We start from the raw sequence: 18,921 nt of genomic DNA, 5'->3' as shown, positions 1-18,921 counted from the left end.
CCTGAATCCCACCTTTGTTATCCCATCTCCATCCTGCCTCTATACCTTTTCCTTCCCCTTTCTCTCCTCCAGCTGGCCTCTCTCCTACCTGGTTTTCCTCCTCCAACCTGCCTGTATCCTTCCTAAACCCTCCTGCATCCCACACCCATCCCTTTTCCACTCCATTTGCATCACACAGGCTGCCTAGAGAAGCTGTGGCTGTCCCTGGATCCCTGGAAGTGTCCAAGGCCAGGCTGGATGGGGCTTGGAACAACCTGGGATAGTGGAAGGTGTCCCTGCCCATGGCAGGGAGTGGAATGAGATGACCTTTAAGGTCCCTTCCAACCCAAACCATTCTGGGGTTCTGTGATCCTCCTGCTTCCCTCCTCCAGCCTGCCTCCATCCCATCGAATTTTCCTACTCCATCCTCCTTGCACCCCAACACTATCCTGTCTCCATTCCATCTCTGTGCTGCCAGCATCCCTTGAAGTTTTCATCTGGAAATGCAAAAATATTTCCCCATGTTGCTGTGCTGACTAACTCTTATCCCCTCATTTTGGCCAATTTTCAGGAATATGAACAACAGAAAAATCATCTCAGGAACCAGTTTCAAGCCCTGTTCTAAACCACAGTGACACTAAAACTTATCTATAATGATAAAAGCCATTTTTTAAAATTATTATTTTCTCACCCATCTCTGTGAGGAGGAGGAGGAGGAGGTAAAAGCTATACTCCCCACCATTCTCAGAAATGAAAAGACTATGTGGCCTGGAACCACAAATAATCAGTAATCAAAAACCAGTGAGCATATTCCTTTTTTCCCCATTTCCTTTGATATCAATCAATCTTTGGTCATACTCACATTTTAAAGATTGATTTTGGTTTGAGAAGATTTCCTAGTGAAGTGATGAGAAAAATCAGAATAACATTTAATACACCTGACTACACAACTCAGTATTTGGGCAGTAAAATTGGAGATGTTTTTGATGTGTTTAAATGTTTTTATTCTTCAGTGCTCTGTGTGCAATGGCCCTTGGACCACTGCATGCCTTTGCATGTAATATTTAACCACCCCTTCACTATGTTTTTATTTGTGCTTTAACAATTAAAATAGTTTTTAAAAAAATCACTTGCAATTTGCCTAACTTCCCTCTGACTCCACAGGATTTCTTCGCTCTCCTTGTGAAGGTTGATTTCAGTTTTCCACGTTGTCTGTGAGGTTTTATTGGCATAAAACCTCATAAACAAGAGAAATAACCTGGATTTTGTCCTGCCCTTTGCACAATCCAGCTCCAAAAGCCTCAGTGCCTCCAGTCAGTCAGGACATCACTTAACACTGATTTATTCCAGTAACTCAGTCAGTTCCCTCTGAACTCCTATCACCTCCTTATTTCCAGCTAGGTTTTCACCCAGAAGTCACAGAACAATGATTTTAAACCAGTGGAGTCCCATAAACACCTTTTATTTTGCCTTGCTCTGTGCCACCAGGGGTCCCATCCTTCAGGCTCTGCTGGTGTCCTCTGTGGGTTGCTCAGGAGGGAGCAGCCACCTGTTTCTCCTGCAAATATTTGGTGTCTTTTTCAAGAAACGAAAGCATGAACTAAAACTTTGCACAGGCTGCTGACTTTCTGCTCTCTTTGGGGAAGTGTCAGAGTTGCTGCCCCTATTGCAGCTGGTTTGGACTGAGAACATGTCAGTTTTTGAGATAAGCTGATAGTTTTTGAGATAAGATGCTCCAAGGGCTGGAGCCCCTCTGCTCTGGAGCCAGGCTGGGAGAGCTGGGGGTGCTCACCTGGAGAGGAGAAGGATCCAGGGAGAGCTCAGAGCCCCTTCCAGGGCCTAAAGGGGCTCCAGGAGAGCTGGAGAGGGACTTGGGACAAGGCATGGAGGGACAGGACAAGGGGCAATGGCTATGATGGGATATTGGGAAGGAATTGTTCCCTGTGAGGGTGGGGATGCTCTGGCACAGGATGCCCAGAGGAGTTGTTGTGTCCCTGGAAGTGTCCAAGGCCAGGTTGGATGAAACCTGGGATGGTGAAAGGTGTCCCTGCCCATGGAAGAGGGTGGAATGGGATGAACTTTTAAGGTCATTCCAACCCAAATCATTCTGTGGTTCAATGCTAAGTTGTTTTTATATATCTGATGCTGAGTGCAGCCAGGAAAGTTTCCCCATTTGAGACTTCACAGAGCATTCAAAAATCCCTTGTGTGCCCAAACCAGGCATGAAACAAGCCCCCTTTTTTCTCATCGTATTTTTTTAGCATATCAGAAAAAAATGAATGGTGTTTGCTGAGGCTTTGGCCTTTGGAGCAAAATCCAACACTACAGGAACAAGATAAGGAAATGGGTCAGGAGGCCTTGGACAAACCTCTCTTATCACTGATTAAATCAGTGCTGATTGAATCATGGTGTGCCTGATTCAGCACTAACAGCAAACAGCTCTTAGGGAGGCTGCTGCAGGGCCAACACCTATGAGTTTTAGAAGAAAAAAACAAGTTTTATGTAAGTTCATCTCCTACTGTAATTTTTTTATGGTCCTAATTTAGCAGGTGTGGTTTTTTTCATCTTCAGGGTTTAAAATCATCATTGCTTACAAAAAGTGTATGAAATGCATGTTTATTTAATAATCAACTAGATCTGGTTTGCTTGGGGTAGTAGTGAATTGTGCTCCTCCCTGAACCCAAAGCCTGTTCAGCTGGGCTGCCAGATGTCCTTTGGGGAGTATACACCCTGATTTTTCCTGATTCATCCCTTTCAGATGCTTTTAAACACTATAATTTCACTGCTGAAGCAACATCACAATATTTGCCTCTGAACTTCCTTTATTCCTGGCTTTATGTCCCTCTTTGAGCATCATCCCTGGAAGTGTCCAAGGCCAGGTTGGACAGGGCTTGGAGCAGCGTGGAATAATGGAAGGAATCCCTGCCCATGGCATGAAATGAAATGAGCTTTAAAGTTCCTTCCAACCCAAGTATTTCTATGATTTTAAGATTTTTCTGACATGATTTTGCAGCTGACTCGTTCTCCTTGGCAGCAGTAGAGCATCTGTGAGGCCTTGATGACAATAATGATGGTTATTAATGTCTGCATCATCTGCCAAGGTAAAATACTCACCCAGGGCAACTAAAACAGGATTTTGTAAAGCCTGATAAATCTTTGCTGGAAGGGTTGGGCCCTGATGAAATCCTCAGCTCTCCATGGGAGCTGGGACATCCTGAGGCCCAACCCTCACCCCCCAAGCATTCAGTGTCGGCCGGTCACTGCATCCTTCCTCAATTCCGCCTCCAGCCCACCTGTATCCCTCCTCCAGCCTGCCTCTGGCCTTCCTCCATCCCACAAATGCTAAGACTTACAAATTATCTGTAAAGCATGAAGAATTCACCAACTGAAGAGCAGCCTCCCAGGTTTACACTGGAATTACCCCGAAGGGGGGGATGTGAGACCATCTCCAGGACCTGGAGCACGTGGCTTTAGAAACCTCACTGGAACATGGAGCTGTTGGCTAATTCTGAGGGATTTAGGCTTGTCTGGTAGAAGTTTGTTGACCAGATTTTTTCTGTACAGACAGAAAATGAGCCTTGCTGCCTCCTTGAGCAAGAGAGGCTGTCCTGGCTGGTGGGGGCTGTGTGCTCCTGATGTGGATGGGAGATAATTTGGGGCATCAGGGGGGTCTTGGTGTCCTACAGCCCCTGAACACCCATCAGCATCACCTTTAGCCTTGTGCTGCTGATGCTGCTGAAGAGGCTGAAGGTTTCTGCTAAGTCTGGAGGATCCTGCAAAATCCTCCCCCCTGCTTTCGGCAAACAGGGAGCTCTGATTCCCCGAAAATTCAGCGCAAACAGGGAACTCCGGTTACACAACGCCTCGGGCGCGGTGACTCAGCCGGGCTGGCTCACGAGGAGCCCTGTGACAACAGGGAACAGATGACATCGGCAAAAAGCTTCTTCCCACCCTGGCTGGGGCACATCGAGACCTCCAGGGCTGAGCTTGCTGGCCCTGGGTGGATGTGGGGAGCCAGGGACAGGGATATTGTTCATTCCTGCAAAGTTTGTGTCCCTTTTAATTGACCTTCACCACCAGCATAAGGCAGCCGAGTCCTTGTCTAGATTAAACATTAATAGTTTGATGTATTTTTATTGAGAATCCCTCCTTGGTTCTCATGCTCCATCCTGTCTTCCTGGGGTGTTTCCCCTCCTAATTCTTTAAGCAAACATCACCAGCTGTGCCCAAGGACATGCTCAGTTGCTCCCATCCTAAGGTAGGAAAGTTTTTCTTCATATGTGGCACACCAGAGAGGCAGAGAACAAACTTGTCCTGTGTCTTGCTTGAGACAGAGCTTTGTAGACCAGTGTGAATGTCACTGCCCAGTATGACCAGACCTCTCTCCCCATTCTCCCAGCAATTTTTGGCTGCAGCGCTCCTGGAGTCAAAGGTGGAACTTTATCAGATGTGAATTTTCCTCCATGAATCTGACACGGGAACATTTTGAATCTATGGGAACTTGTTCAGTATTCTCTCTCTGCCCTGGCAAGGGATTTTGTTTTTCAGCTTTTGGGGCTTGGGCAGCTCCCCAGAGCTGTGTCCCCATCAATGTGGGGCTGGCTGGGGCAGCTGCTCCAGCCCCAGATAGTCCAGGATGCTCCTTTTGGAATCACCTTAACTCCGGGACGCTTCTGCCATGTGCTTTCCATACAAGTTGCCATAGAATAATTTAGTTTGGAAAAGCTCTCTGAGATCATTGAATTCAATCATCCCCTGGCACTGCCAAGGCCACCACTGACCCATGTCCCCAAGTGCCACATCCTCATGGCTTTTCAATCCATCCAGGTGTGGGGACTCCATCACTGCCCTAGACAGTTGTACCAGGGTCGGAGAACACTTCTGATTGAAATTATTCCTAATGTCCAATCTAAACCTCTCCAGGTACAACTTGATGTCATTTTCTCTTGTCTCGTCCCTGTTCCCTGGAAGCACAACCTGACACCCCTGGCTGTCCCCTCCTGTCAGGGAGTTGTGCAGAGCCACAAGGTCCCCCCTGAGCCTCCTTTTCTCCAGGCTGAGCCCCTTTCCCAGCTCCCTCAGCCCCTCCTGGTGCTCCAGACCCTTCCCCAGCTCTGTTCCCTTCTCTGGACAGCTCCAGCCCCTCAATGTCCCTCTTGTGAGGATCCCAGATCTGTCCCCAGCACTGGAGGCGCCCCAGCAGTGCCAGCACAGGGGACAGCACTGCCCTGGTCCTGCTGCCACCCCAGAGCTGGCACAGCCCAGGTGCCTTTGTCCTTTTGGACACTCCTGGCTCATGTCCAGCTGGGTCAGGGGTGCTCAGACACTTTGGAGCAGCCACTGTGATCTCTGTTCCCTTTATGGCTCACGCCTGACTTTCTTGCTCCTGCCATGCCCCAACCAACCTCCAGGGAATTCAGGAGTTCTGGGAAGTGCTCAGGACTCAGCTGCTCTGCCTGGTCACCTGATCCTGACCTCATCCTTCCAGTTCTTGCTGAGGTTGTGCTTTTGAGCCACTCAGCTGTAATCTGCGTCCATCCATCCTGGCTTGTGACGGAAAGTGGGACCTGACTTCCCCTCTGTGCCCCTCTGGGTCACCCATTGCCCAGATGACAGATGTAAGATGGGAACATCTAAGGATGAGGACCTTATGCTTCAAAAAGAAACTCCCAGCTGGCTCCAGAGGAGAAAATCCACTGAAAAGAAGAAGTGAGAGAGAAGTGGGGACAGTGACATGTGAGAATTTGCATCCAAAGTATTTTTCTGTGCATGTTGTACAGAGGGAAAGCAAAGCCCCTGCTCTGTGACCTTTGCTTTTTCTGCATGGCCAGTGTGTCAGTCCTTTCCAACCACAGCAACTTTGCCATCCTAACTTTACTGAGAGAGCTCTGGGCACAGCTTTTTGAGGAAGTGTTTCACAATTTGGCTTTTCTCTGCAGGCTCAGAGATTGGCCATGGCCCAGATCAGAGCCTGAGCAAGGCGATCACATGAGCTCTTGGCTCCTCCTACACTCACCTGAGTCTTCCTTCCAACACAGAGCTGGGAAGGTGTTTTCCCTCCGTTTCTGGCCAAGGAATGGGGCTGTGTTTGCCCTTGTCTGTTCCAGGAGACCCCCATGTTCTCATTTGTGTCTGTGACTTCATCTCTTGATGTCTCCTGCTCACAGCATGAAACACCCATGGGGTGGGAAGGAGGGTTCCTTAGGCCCAAGCATTTGTTCTGTGTTGTTTTTGGCTTGGAAAGGTGATACAGGGATAGAGGCTGTGTCTGATACAGGCAGAATCTGGCTTTGGGGAGAGACAATTTTCTCTGCAGGACGATTTTTGATTTCCTCTTGGCAGAAGGGAAACTGAGGCAGGAAGGCTCCATCCCATGGTGAGTCCAGCTGGAGAAAGCCACAGTGGTGGCCCATGGAGAGCCTTGCTGCAATGATTTCAATTTCATTGTGCTGCTGTAGAGCCAGAGGAGCTGCTGGCTCCCAGCAGGAAGGAAAAACTCCCAGGATTCTTCAGAAAAGGGCGTTTTTGGTGCTTCAGTGAAAGGTTATCTCTGCAGGCTCCATGCCAGGCTCTGGTGATGTGGGAGGGTCTGTCACATGCCACCAGCAACCAGGGACCCATTTTCTCCTGGCAACCCTGTTTTTCCCTGCTCTCTGCTTTGTTTATACACGAGCCTCAGGGGGGAAATGGAAATAGGAGGAGAACTGGTGGGACTGGAAATCGGGGTCATTCTTAAGGAGATGGGGCAGGAAGGGCAGAGTGCCAGGAGGGTTTTCTGATGTCAGCAGCAAGGGATCCGTGAGATGGGTGCCTGGACCTATTTGGGTTGTGGAAGAAACTGGAAGTACATTGGATGTAATTTTAATTTTAATTTTAATTTTAATTTTAATTTTAATTTTAATTTTAATTTTAATTTAATTTTTATTTTACTTTTAATTAAATTATAATTAAAATTTAACTAATTTTAATTTTAATATCGGTTTCATATCGATTTAATTTTAATTTTAATTTCAATTCTAATTTAAATTCTAATTTTAATTTCATTTATTTAGGAAAAAAAAATGTGCACGGCAAAGGAGCCAACAGGGAGTTTCCTGGGGCAGAAGTGACATTCCTGTAAGAAGAGACACGCTGTGCCATTCACCCCAGCAGGATGAACCTTAGAAAGTCTGTGTTTGCTGGAGGAGGCCAGACCAGAGGGAAAACCTGTCTGCTTCAGGCTGCTCTGGTTTTTGATGCCATCTCGTGGTCCGGGAAGGTTTTACAGAGGGATGTGCGGAGCGTATTTCCTTGGCTGAGCAGAAAACTGTGGGCTGGGGCAGCTCCTGCTGTCACTTCCCTAGCAGAATCGTGAAATCTGCCCCGGCCCTGTCACTTTGAACAGGTCTCATTCTTGTAGGATGTTTTCCATCACCCTATCCCATGTCTGTTTGGGAATTGCCGTCCTGAATACCTCAAGGGAGTTGGGCTGTCTCACCCTATCTCATTTTAAGCTCTGAGGGCTGGAGCCCCTCTGCTCTAGAGCCAGGCTGGGAGAGCTGGGGGTGCTCACCTGGAGAGGAGAAGGATCCAGGGAGAGCTCAGAGTCCTTTCCAGGGCCTAAAGGGGCTCCAGGAGAGCTGGAGAGGGACTGGGGACAGGGGATGGAGGGACAGGACACAGGGAATGGCTGCCCACTGCCAGAGGGCAGGGATGGATGCAATATTGGGAAGGAATTCCTGGCTGTGAGGGAGGTGAGGCCCTGGTATAAGGTGCCCAGAGAGGGATCCCAGCACAGAAAGGCAAAACACATTCAGAGCCTGAAATTCCAGGGGTGAGTGCTCCAGGAGTGAAGAGGAAGCTGAGCACCATAAAACCTCCACATCCAAGAGGTTTGGTCCTGTGTTGCTGCAATCCTGGTTGATTGCCCAAGAGCAGCCCACGTGCTGTGGTGAGCAGCAGGAATCTCTGCACTGCTTGCTCAACATCTGCAGCTGCAGGGATTTGAGGCAGTGCCTCCAGGCTGGCACAGGCAAAGCTTCCAGCTAGGAACAGATCTTCCCAGGGATGCATAAAAGTGAGGAGGAAACGCTGTCCTGTCTGACTCTGGAGGTTTGGGAGAGGTTCTGTGTGTTGTTCTCCTCTGCTCTCACTGCTGCAGGAGAGTGTGGGGGTGAAAAAGCTTTTTTAGGTACTCAAATGAGCCAATCTCACTGGTATCTGTAAGAATTCCCCATCTAGGGTGACAATTCCTGTGGGCTCAGAAAGACAGGGTGACAAAAAATTGAACATCTCCTGGATAGAAAAAAGAGTGGCAGCATCTCTCCCTGGAGATCTCCCTTTTGGAGATGAGGATTGTGAAGGTTCCAGAGGGGAGCAAGACCCCAGCACAAGGACAAGCACAAAGGTGCTAAAGACTTATAAATTATCTGTAAAATATGAAGAATTCACCAACTGAAGAGCAGCCTCCCAGATTTACACTGGAATTACCCCGAGGGGGGACGTGAGACCATCTCAAAGCAGCCATATGGGGCTGGAGCCGGCTTCAGGTTTTCTCCCATGGCTGATCTCCAAGGTGGCTCCACCCCTGCTGCCTCCCCAGGCGCTTTCCAACCAGCCAAATCCTTCTGATAAATATAGCAGGAGGAAGGCAGCAGGTTTGGCTGGGGACAGGCAGTGGGAACTGGCTCTGGGACAGCTTTGTGGTCATTGCAACAGAGTCACGTGTATGTGCTTAAACCAAGACCTAAGCCTGAAGTTATGCTGTCCTGGGACTTTGGAGAGGCCTTGGGGTTTGGAGGGGAAGTTGGCAGCTGGGTGTTTTTCTCAGCTGATGGGGTAACAAGTCAGCTGGGTTGGAATGGGCTTTTTTTAGTTTTGAGGTGACTTTTCTCTCCGGGGGACAGGGTGGCAGATGTCCCAACACACGGCCATGGTCATGGCACAGTCACGGAACCATGAATCATTTAAATGAATTTAAGGGAATGGAATGGAAAGGAATGGAACGGAATAGAATAGAATAGAATAGAATAGAATAGAATAGAATAGAATAGAATAGAATAGAATAGAATGACACTATCTCCAGAAATGCCTGTGCTGAAGGAGTAGCTGCGATCTTCATTTCCCTCCTACTCCCCATTATTCCTCAATATTCTTCTTCCAGGGTCTTTTATTTATCTGACAAGGCATCACTTGGCTGCAGGAAGTTCCTGGTATAGGGATAGAGGCTGTGACTCCTGACTGCAGCCTCCACTGTGCCAAGTCCCCAGGTGACCTGCCTTGGGATGGACCTCAGGGTCTGAGGGCTGACTAAACACCATGGGGTCTTCCAAGAGGGGCATTGCTGCATTTTCCAAGTATCTGCAGCCCCTCCAAGGACTTGTACTGCAAAATCTATTTGCTGGTCCCTGCAAGGGCCACGAGCTCCTGGGACTGCCCCACTAAGGGTGGACATCACCTGTGGAAGTTCTCATACAGCAGCAGCTGTCCCAGGGGATGGGCTGTGACACCAAGTGCCTCTTGTCCCATCTTAGGGGTAAGGGATAGCCCTGAGTGTGTCCAACATCAAGCACAGCGAGGTCCTAACCCTGAACTGGCACCCACCCAAGGCAACAAACACCACAAAAAGAGGGGATCCTCTCCTGGGAATTGCTGCGGCTCTCCCAGCATTGTCTCCCCGTGGCCTTGAGCATCTCCCTGGCGGCCGTGGTGCTGAGCTGCACGTTCCAAGGTGAGCGAGGCTGGACGAACAATTGCCCCCCAAAACACTGGCGCCTGCTGGGGAAGCCCAGACTGCTGTTTGTGCCAGAAGACACACAAACATCTCAGAAAACAGCCCTGACCTCCTTCCCCCTTTTTCTGCTTATCTCTGCATCCCTGGGGTAACCCAGAGCAGAGATATTCTGGGAGCCCAGCGCTGCCGTTTCCTCCCGGCACTGTTTCCTTCGGGGTCAGCGCCACCACCCTCTCCTGACAGGACCCCACGGGATGCCCACGGTCCCCTGGGATGCTCAGGGCTATCTCTGGGAGGACATCAGCCAGGGGAGGAGGAAACCCTTCGACAGGAGCTGATGGTCCAGGAGCCGGGCAGGCTGGAGGGTGCTGAGCGAGGAAGAAAAACAGGAAAGTGGCTACAGATAAGGAAAAGGACCTGGAAGAGGAATATTGAGGAATAATGGAGGGTAGAGAGGGGAATGAGGATCACAGCAGACGTCGTGCCGCGAGAGGAAGCTACTGAAAGGAAAGCAGCCCAGAAATATCCTTCTCATTGTAATGGGGAAAGGATCTGAGCCTCACAGCACAGGGGTGCTCAGCAGGTCTGTGTGCAGGGGTTGTCACACACCCACAGGTCATACCTGAATGGGAAACTCCAAAAACCTGTGAGAAAATGATAATTAGCCTGTTGTGAAGACTGCTAATTAATCTGTTAGTGGCCTGTTTCCCATTGTTCTCAAGCTACATCAGGGAAGGTATAGGTTGGATATTAGGAAGAAATTTTTCACTGAAAGAATAATAAAGTACTGGAATGCTCTTCCCAGGGAGGTGGTAGAATCACCATCTCTGGATTTGTTTAGAAAAAGACTGGACATGGCACTTGGTGCTATGCTCTAGTTGAGGTGTTAGGGCATAGGTTGGACTCAATCTTAGAGGTCTCTTCCAACCTCATCATTCTGTGATTCTGTGATTCTGTTGTGAGACTGAACTTCGTGCATGCTGTCCCTAAAGAAAGACAGTCCTGGGGACAGGGACAGTTCTGGATGGGGCTCTGAGCAGCCTGGTCTAGTGGAAGGTGTCCCTGCCCATGGCAGGGGTTTGGAACCAGGTCACCTTTAAGGTCCCTCCCAACCCAACCCATTCCATGACTGTCTGATTCTATGATTCTTTGTTTCTATGGTTGGGTGTGAACCAGTCCCTTGGATCCTGCTGGGCTGGAACAAACCATAGAGAGGGGCTTGTGCCCATATCCCAGGTGTGTCCTGCCTCAGGTTCCCTGTGCAGGTGCCCTGCTGTTTAATCTCAATGTGGCAGAACACAACAACTGCATTTCCTGGCTGATTTCTGCAGTCACCACCACTTTCTGCTGATCACTTCCATGTTATCACCTTGGAGCAGGTCACACTTGTGGCACATGGAAATCTCATCATTACTCCAAGACACTGCCTTTCTTCTCCATTTACATGGATAAAACCTCAACCCACATCCATCCTGATCAGCCATAACCCATGGAGGAACCCTCCCCAAAACACAGATGGGTGCAAAGGAGGCACACCCAACCTGGTGTTCCTTCAGAATCATTTCTTTGGGACCTCTTCCCTACAGGAGCCTGCTGGGAATGTCCTGATGGCCAAACTGTGCCGAGGGCTTGTTTAGCTCTGTGCTCACTGGTCAGTGTTAAAAGCAACAAGTGGCTAATTTAAAAGTGCAGACAAATTTAATTCCCTCCTGGATGGGAAGGATTATCCCTGTCTTGCCAAGGTAACTTGGCAGCAGCGAGGGGCTCATAGATGATAACCCCAGAAGGGAAGAGGTCAATCCTCCAGACACAGCAGAGGTTGAGGAGACCTCCATGGTGCTAGCATCCCCTGGGATGAGATGGGATGCAGAACACCAACTCTGCTGCCAGACAAGAGGTGTGAGCAGAGGAGCCTGAGCAGAATCATCCCAGTGACCTGATCCAGGAGCCACCACTGACAGCGCTGGGGATGGAAACTGAAATTCCAGCCTCAGAGTCACAAGCACACAGGGAACTTGACCAGGATGTGGTTGGTGACACATCCTGGATATGAGAAAGTGGTGTCTGGGACAAGTGTGATACAAAACTGCCACTAATTAGGGAAAAAAAGAAGGGCTCAGTGAGTTATTTGTGCATGGGATGCAGAGAGAAGCAGCCCCTTTTCCCCTCTCCAACATAAAAAGAGTGAAGTGAGAGATATATGTTAAATCCATGTGCTCTCTGGAGTCATCAGCACCAAAGAGACATGGACCTGTTGGAGTGAGCCCAGAGGAGTCCACAGAGATGCTCCAAGGGCTGGGGCCCCTCTGCTGTGGAGCCAGGCTGGGAGAGCTGGGGGTGCTCACCTGGAGAGGAGAAGGATCCAGGGAGAGCTCAGAGCCCCTTCCAGGGCCTAAAGGGGCTCCAGGAGAGCTGGAGAGGGACTGGGGACAAGGGATGGAGGGACAGGACACAGAATATGGCTTCCCACTGCCAGAGGGCAGGGATAGATGGGATATTGGGAAGGAATTGTTGGATGTGAGGGAGGTGAGGCCCTGGCACAGGGTGCCCAGAGAAGCTGTGGCTGCTCCTGGATCCCTGGAAGTGTCCAAGGCCAGGTTGGATGGGGCTTGGAGCAGCCTGGGATAGTGGAAGTTGTCCCTGCCCATGGCAGGGCTGTGGAACTGGATGAGCTTTTAGGTCCCTTCCAGCCCAAACCATTCAGCCCTGAAAAATCGGATTTGAACAGAACCTGACTTTGAACACTCCCAGAGACGGGGCAGCCACAGCAACTTTTTCCAGGGCCTCACCACCTGCACTGCACAAACTTTTTCTCATATCTAATCTTAATTGACTCCCCTTTAGTTTAAAACCACCACCCCTTGTCATGTCACAGCAGGCTCTGCTAAAAAGCTTCTCCCCATCTTTTGTTCCACCACCTTCATCCACAAACCTCATTTCTTGGTCTAAGGCTGATGAGAGAGTCACTGTTGCAGATCATCCATGAGAAACGCACTCATCTCTGCCCCATGCCTAAGTTACAGAAGGTCCCTGCACATATTTTGGGATCCACTTTTACCTCAGGATTGTCCAGCTGGTGACTGACTATGGCTGGTGGGATGACTTCCCATTGTCTCTGAAGGCATTTTTGCAGTGTTCCACCATGTGACTCTGGTGAGTGACAGGGCTGTTGTGGGGGCTGATAACTGGATTAGCTCGAGCCAGGAATGCTTCTGCCTACAGTCAGCAGTGTCAGAACTCAGTGCATCCCTCTGGGTGTCCAGAGTTGCCAAGGACTCCGCTGGGGGGCTCAGAGACCCTGGCATGCTGCCCAGAACACCTGGGGATTTGATTTGGACCCTTGGAGCAAGTTGCCAACTTTGTATGAGGACGTGAAAGTAACACAGGTTTGAATAGTGTAATAATAAAATGATCACAGGGTGAAAATATAGATTTTAGGATTTTTGGTATAGGGGTTATGAAGACAAGATGGAGGAACTTGGGCATGTCCAGCCTTTCTTCTTCTTCTTCTTCTTCTTCTTCTTCTTCTTCTTCTTCTTCTTCTTCTTCTTCTTCTTCTTGCTCTCCATTTTCTGCAGTGATTTTGGCACTTTGTGTTTGCTTTGGAGTAGAAGTGCATGGTCTAACATAGGTGATAGGTATTGGGAATTAAGTGTAAATATGTTACACGTAGTTTGTAGTATAAAAGGACAACACCGCCTCGGGGGCGGTCAGAATGCCTGTGGCTGCCTTGCTGAGCAGATCTCGGCTGGGTAGAAAGAAAATTTTATAGATAAGAATTAATAAACAACCTCAAGACCAAAAAGTGAAGAGTCCAGACTCGTCCTTCAGCCACACAGGCCGAAGCAGAGACATCCTGCACATCTTGGGGCAGCAATTATCAACAGCAACCTGAGAAGCAGGGGCTCGGATCATCCCCCACCGTGTCAGCTCACAAAACCCAAAAATCCCTTCTGCAGCCTGTGCTGAGCCCACCGCAGTGTGTCACTCCCCAGGGGACCCTGCTAACGAGCTGTGCTTGAGGAGCAGCCTCTCCCAGCAGATAGCAGCTCCCAGAGCAGCATCTCCCAGCAGATAGCAGGGAATAGACAGCCTGGGAGCCACCATGCTGATGGTGAAACCTCCCATTAATCACAGGAGCACGGCCACCACCTCCCCATCCCAGCCACCAGAAGCAGTCACAGCCCCAGGCAGACAAAACATCCACGTTTTCCCCACTCCCATGTGTTTCCCCTCCATGTGCTCTGCGTCAGGAGTTGTCTGGTGCTGAGATAGGGCTGCCCCTGGGTTGTGGATCATAAATTGAAGGATTGTGTTGTCATCCAGCCTCATCCTTGGAAACATCAGCCTGGAGGGTCCGTAATGCAAATCCTTAACTGTTCCATTGTGCAGGTCCTAACAGGCAAATCCATAACTGTCCTGCTTGGGGAGATAAAGCTGTTGCCATGCCAGCAAGGGGGACCTCAGCTTCCCTTTTGCTTCCAGAGTTGGTTCCTTTGGGCCATCACCTTCCCATGGTCTCAAGACAGCACTGCCAGACTCCTCACCTTGAAATAAAACCAGGGCAGCATCTTCTTGGGCTTTCCTTGAAAGCAGCAGCCTGGAGGGAGGGATTATTTAATTTCTGTGGTTTTCACCCCAACACAAATGAAATGTGTTTCATTTGAAGTGGCTGCTATGGGCCAAGAAGACACCCAGACCTTTGGGAGAAAAGGGGCAAATGCCAAACTCGAGATAGGCATGAACTTGGAATAAACGTAGTGATTTCCAGAGCAAATTGAAATGAGGAAGAGCCTTTGAAATGAGGAAGAAATTCTCTATTATAGGGGTGATGAGGTTGCCCAGGAGAGTTGTGGATTCCCTGTCCCTGGAAGTGTTCCAGGCCAGGCTGGATGGAGCTTGGAGCAAGCTGGGATAGTGGGAGGTGTCCCTGCCCATGGAAGGGACTGGAATGGGATGGTCTTTCCGGTCCCTTCCAACCTAAAACAATCTATGATTCTGTGAAATCACATCTGTATTTTTAGCTTGTCCTGCAGACCTCACTGGGACGTGTTGCCCTGGCAAGTGCTGCCAGCTCCACATCTCTATCCCCAAGTTTTGTAGCTCCCTAAAATCTTCCCATCACCCAGTTGCAGGTTTGGTTTTGCCTCCACAGCTCCTGCAGCAAAAACTTTGCCGTTTCTTGGTGCCTCAGGACCACGGTATCAGGTCCTCCAGGCTGGGGATGAACTTCCAGTTTTAAAAAAAACTCATCCCCTAATTCTGCTTCCTCCACCTCCTCCAGATGAAGACAGGGATAGGCAGGCTTCAGGTTCTACCCTAAAAACCTGGATTATAGGCCCAGAGCTTGAGAAAAGTGGCATCAGCAGAAACCCAGAGAGATGCAGCACACAGTTTACAGCCATAGATGCAGTAGCTCTGTTGTGGTCTGATACAGCTGAGATATTTTCCACATTAATGTCTTCCCTGCTGGCTGGAGCTTCCCTCTGCCCTGGGAAGGATCTGCCTGACACCAAGGAGGGGTCAGACCCCTTGGGGTCCTGCTAGCCCAGCCAACATCCTTGCAGAGGCTCTCCTCATGTGTACATACACCCATATGAATTAAGAGATTCTTTTGCAGGAAGGGTGTTTTTGGATCTTACCCAAGGAATTTAGGACTGGCTCTAAAGGGTCAGGAGGCCTTGGGCCTGGCACAACTGTTCTGACAACACAAAATTCTCTTTTTCCTCTCCTTCTTCCATAGATGTGGGATCATGGGCTGGATGGAGGATGGGCTGGGTGGGCGTTCATGCCCATGCACCTCCCCTCCCTCCTCCTCCTCCTCCTCCCCATCACCATCCCCACCCCCTTCCACTCTTCTCAGCCATGATAAGCCCGCTGATGGAAAAAATGTTGTCACACATATCTCACTTCCAGTGTGTGGGAGTCGCTGATAATGGCGCAGAGATCTGGACAATAAAGACTCCTGACAGCTTTTGTGTCCATCCCAGGCACGGGGGGATAGTCCTGGATGAAGACCTGAATGACTGTGGGATTTGGGGAAGGGTCCTGCAAGCTGTGATCCTGGGGAGGAGGCTGGAGAGGGGAAAGGGCTCATCCACCCTCCCCATTTGGGGTGCAACGCCATTCCCTTGTACATTCCCCAAATTCCACCCTGCTCTGGGGCATCTCCAAACTGAGAGCCACGAGATTTTGGCTTCAGGTGGCTTTGCTGTTGTGCTGGGGAGCAGCCCAGCAGCTGCTCAGCACCGTGTTTGTTTTGGAGCGTCCCCATCAGCAGCGCTCCCTCGGTGGGGAGAGGGGGCTGCGCTGCTCCATCACTGCCCTTCTTCCACGTGGAGCTGATGAAAGAGCCCAGAGCAGCTCGCCAGGAGGGTGAAGTCATTTATTTATGCCTAGAAAAAAACGTGTACTTTATTGCACAGCCCCTGAGATGGGCCACTGAGCCACTGCCAGGTTTTTGTGCTGATGTGGAGAGCCGAGGTCAGCAGGGGCAGTGCCAGGGGCTGAGTTTATTCCCAGAAGAAGAAGGGATGTATGAACAGGGCATCAATTTATTCCTGGAAAAAAGTGACAGGTTTTGGTGGCAGAGGTTCATTTGACACAGAATCACACAATCATTTAGGCTGGAAAGGCCATTGAGACCATGGAGTCCAACCTGTGACCAATCCCTACTTTGTCACCAGCCCAGAGCACTGAGTGCCACATCCAGGCATTTCTTAGACATCTCCAGGCATGGAAACTCCAAACCTCCCTTCCAAAGGAGGTTTGGAAGCCCCTTCCAAAGCCTGACCACCCCTTCCGTGGAGAAATTCCTCCTGATGTCCAACCTGAACCTCCCCTGGCACAGCTTAAGGCCATTCCCTCTCATTTTATAACATTCCTAGTTTTTCGGTATCTATTTTCTCACTCTGGTTACAACAACTGAGAATTACTTTTGCAGAAAACTTTATTTATTCCAAGCAAAAGAAAATCAGCTTTATACATTTTCTAGCTGGAAGGAGACCCACCAGTTGTTTAGATTTCTGTCCCAATCCTCAGGGGCTGTAGATGTTCTCCCCAAAATTTCCCTTTCCCTCCAGAGCACTGGTCTCCAAAGTGAGCATGATGATCCATCAGAACAGGGGGTAAAATATTCTTTCTAACATAAAAAAAAATAATACAAAATTGAATTTATTTGAAGACCATTGCTGTGGGGAACTGTCTCTCTCCTTGGGCTCCCATGTCCCACAAGGCTTTTCCCTTCTGAAGGCTGTGTTGTAGAATATAGGAAGCCCAGTTTTCCCTGGATTTAGCCAAAAATATTTCACACTTTTCTGATCAAGCTATCTTTCTGGGGGAGACAAGAAAAGAGGGGGTGGTGTTAGCATTTTAAAAAGAATTAAGGTTTTGCATTCCACCTTGGAGAAAGGTGCCAAAACAAGAGAAGGACACAAAAGTCCATCCCTATACCATTTCCATGGTCAATTTGTACCCAGCTCTGCTTGAGAGCACTCCAGACCCTGAGCTTTGGGTATGGGACACATTAATTTATCTCCCTCCATCTGCCCTGATCTTCTCCTTTGATGGCAAGGGGAATCTTCTAACCTTTTCTAGATGGATTTTCCAGGTTGTCTGCCTGGGATATGAGAGGTTAAACCCCCCCAGTGTCATAATTCAGGACATCCCTCTGGCTGTCCTGGATTGCCCAGACCCCTGCCAGGGGCCTCAGAGACCCTGGCACAGAGCCCAAGGCATCGGTGACTTTGACAATGACCCATGGAAAAAGTCACCAACTTTATATGAAGATCTGCAAGCCATGAAAGTCTAAGTAGAATAATAACTAGTTTGTCACGGGGTGAAAAATAGATTTTTTGGGGTTTTTAGAATGGGGGTTCAGGGGGCAAGATAGATGAATCTGGGCATGTCCAGCTTTTCTCCTTCTTCTTGGCCTCCATCTTCTGCTGTGATGTTGGCACTTTTGTATTGGTTTAGAGTAGAAGCTCACTGTCTAACATAGGTGATAGGTATTGGGAAGTAATTGTAAATAATACACATGTAATTTTTGGTATAAAAAGATAAACCAAGGTGGTCAGTGTGCCATGAACTGACATGCTGGACAAATCTCAGCGGGTCAGAAAGAAAATGTATTAGATAAGAGCAAATAAACAACCTTGAGAATGAGAACTGAGGACTTCTGACTCCTTCTTCAACTGCTGGGCTGGGAAAAGAGACTTTCTGATGCATCTCAAGGTCATTCTAACCAGCTAAATCCCCAAGACCCCAGGAGCAAATCTGGGTGACAGCATCACCCTTGACTAGGCCGGGCTTTGGCACAGAGATGCTTTCCCCCTCTCCTGCAGCTGATAGCCAGCTCCATCCTTCAGGGAGTGATTTCCCTGCTGCCAGCGAGCTCAGACACACACACAGACACATCCCTGTGCACACAGCCTCTCACAGGGCTCATTCAGGGGCTCCCCACCTCCTTTCCTTCTCAGGTCCGGCATCCCAGCCCCGGGATGTCACCCTGCCCCTGATAAGGCGCAGGGGCGGCTGCCAGAGGAAGGCTCCCAGTTGCTCCCGGCGCCAGGCTGGGTAGAGGCAGACGTGTCTAACCCTCTGAAGGGCCAAAAACAGATGACATCACCCCCTGGTCGTGTCCATCCTCCCCCCAGAATCCCTATCACGCTTGGAGGAATGAGGAGGAAGAGGGAAGGCGAAGGGGGAGGAGGCCAGGGAAAAGGAGGGAAGGCAAAGGCTGGAGCTGGAAGTTGGTTACTTTGGCAAAAAGACAAAGTTCTGCAAAACTTCACCGTCCAGACTTCAAAAAGGTGGAAAAAGTGGAGGCTCAGTTCTGGCAGGTCCTGTTATCAAGGGGAGCCTTATCTCTCAATGGGGCTGATGGCTCCCGCTAGCCGCAGTGGCTGCTAACCTCTGGCTGAGCTTCCCGAGGCCCCTGAGGAGCCAGAGTGTCACTCAGCAATGGAGAGGACAAGCATCCAGGAGAGGGGACTGCCTGAAAGCATTGCCACCCTGTTTGCAGCCTGCAGAGCCACAGGAGCAAGGATGGGGTGTCCCAGCACAGAGCCCAGCAGGCCCTCACTGCCTCAGTTTGTGGTGGGGAGGAGTGAGGGGATCTTTCCTTGCTCACAATCCAGCCAGAGATGGGGCAGGTCTCCAGTGGGGTCACTGATTTTACTGGTTTCCTCCAGGGAAAGACTGGTGCCTCTGGGATGGAAAGCAGAGTGGGT

Source organism: Ammospiza caudacuta, chromosome 3 (genome assembly GCF_027887145.1).
Source record: "Ammospiza caudacuta isolate bAmmCau1 chromosome 3, bAmmCau1.pri, whole genome shotgun sequence".
Classification (NCBI taxonomy): Eukaryota; Metazoa; Chordata; class Aves; order Passeriformes; family Passerellidae; genus Ammospiza; species Ammospiza caudacuta.
The sequence above is the reverse complement of the archived record's forward strand: the minus strand, read 5'-3'. Positions refer to the sequence as shown.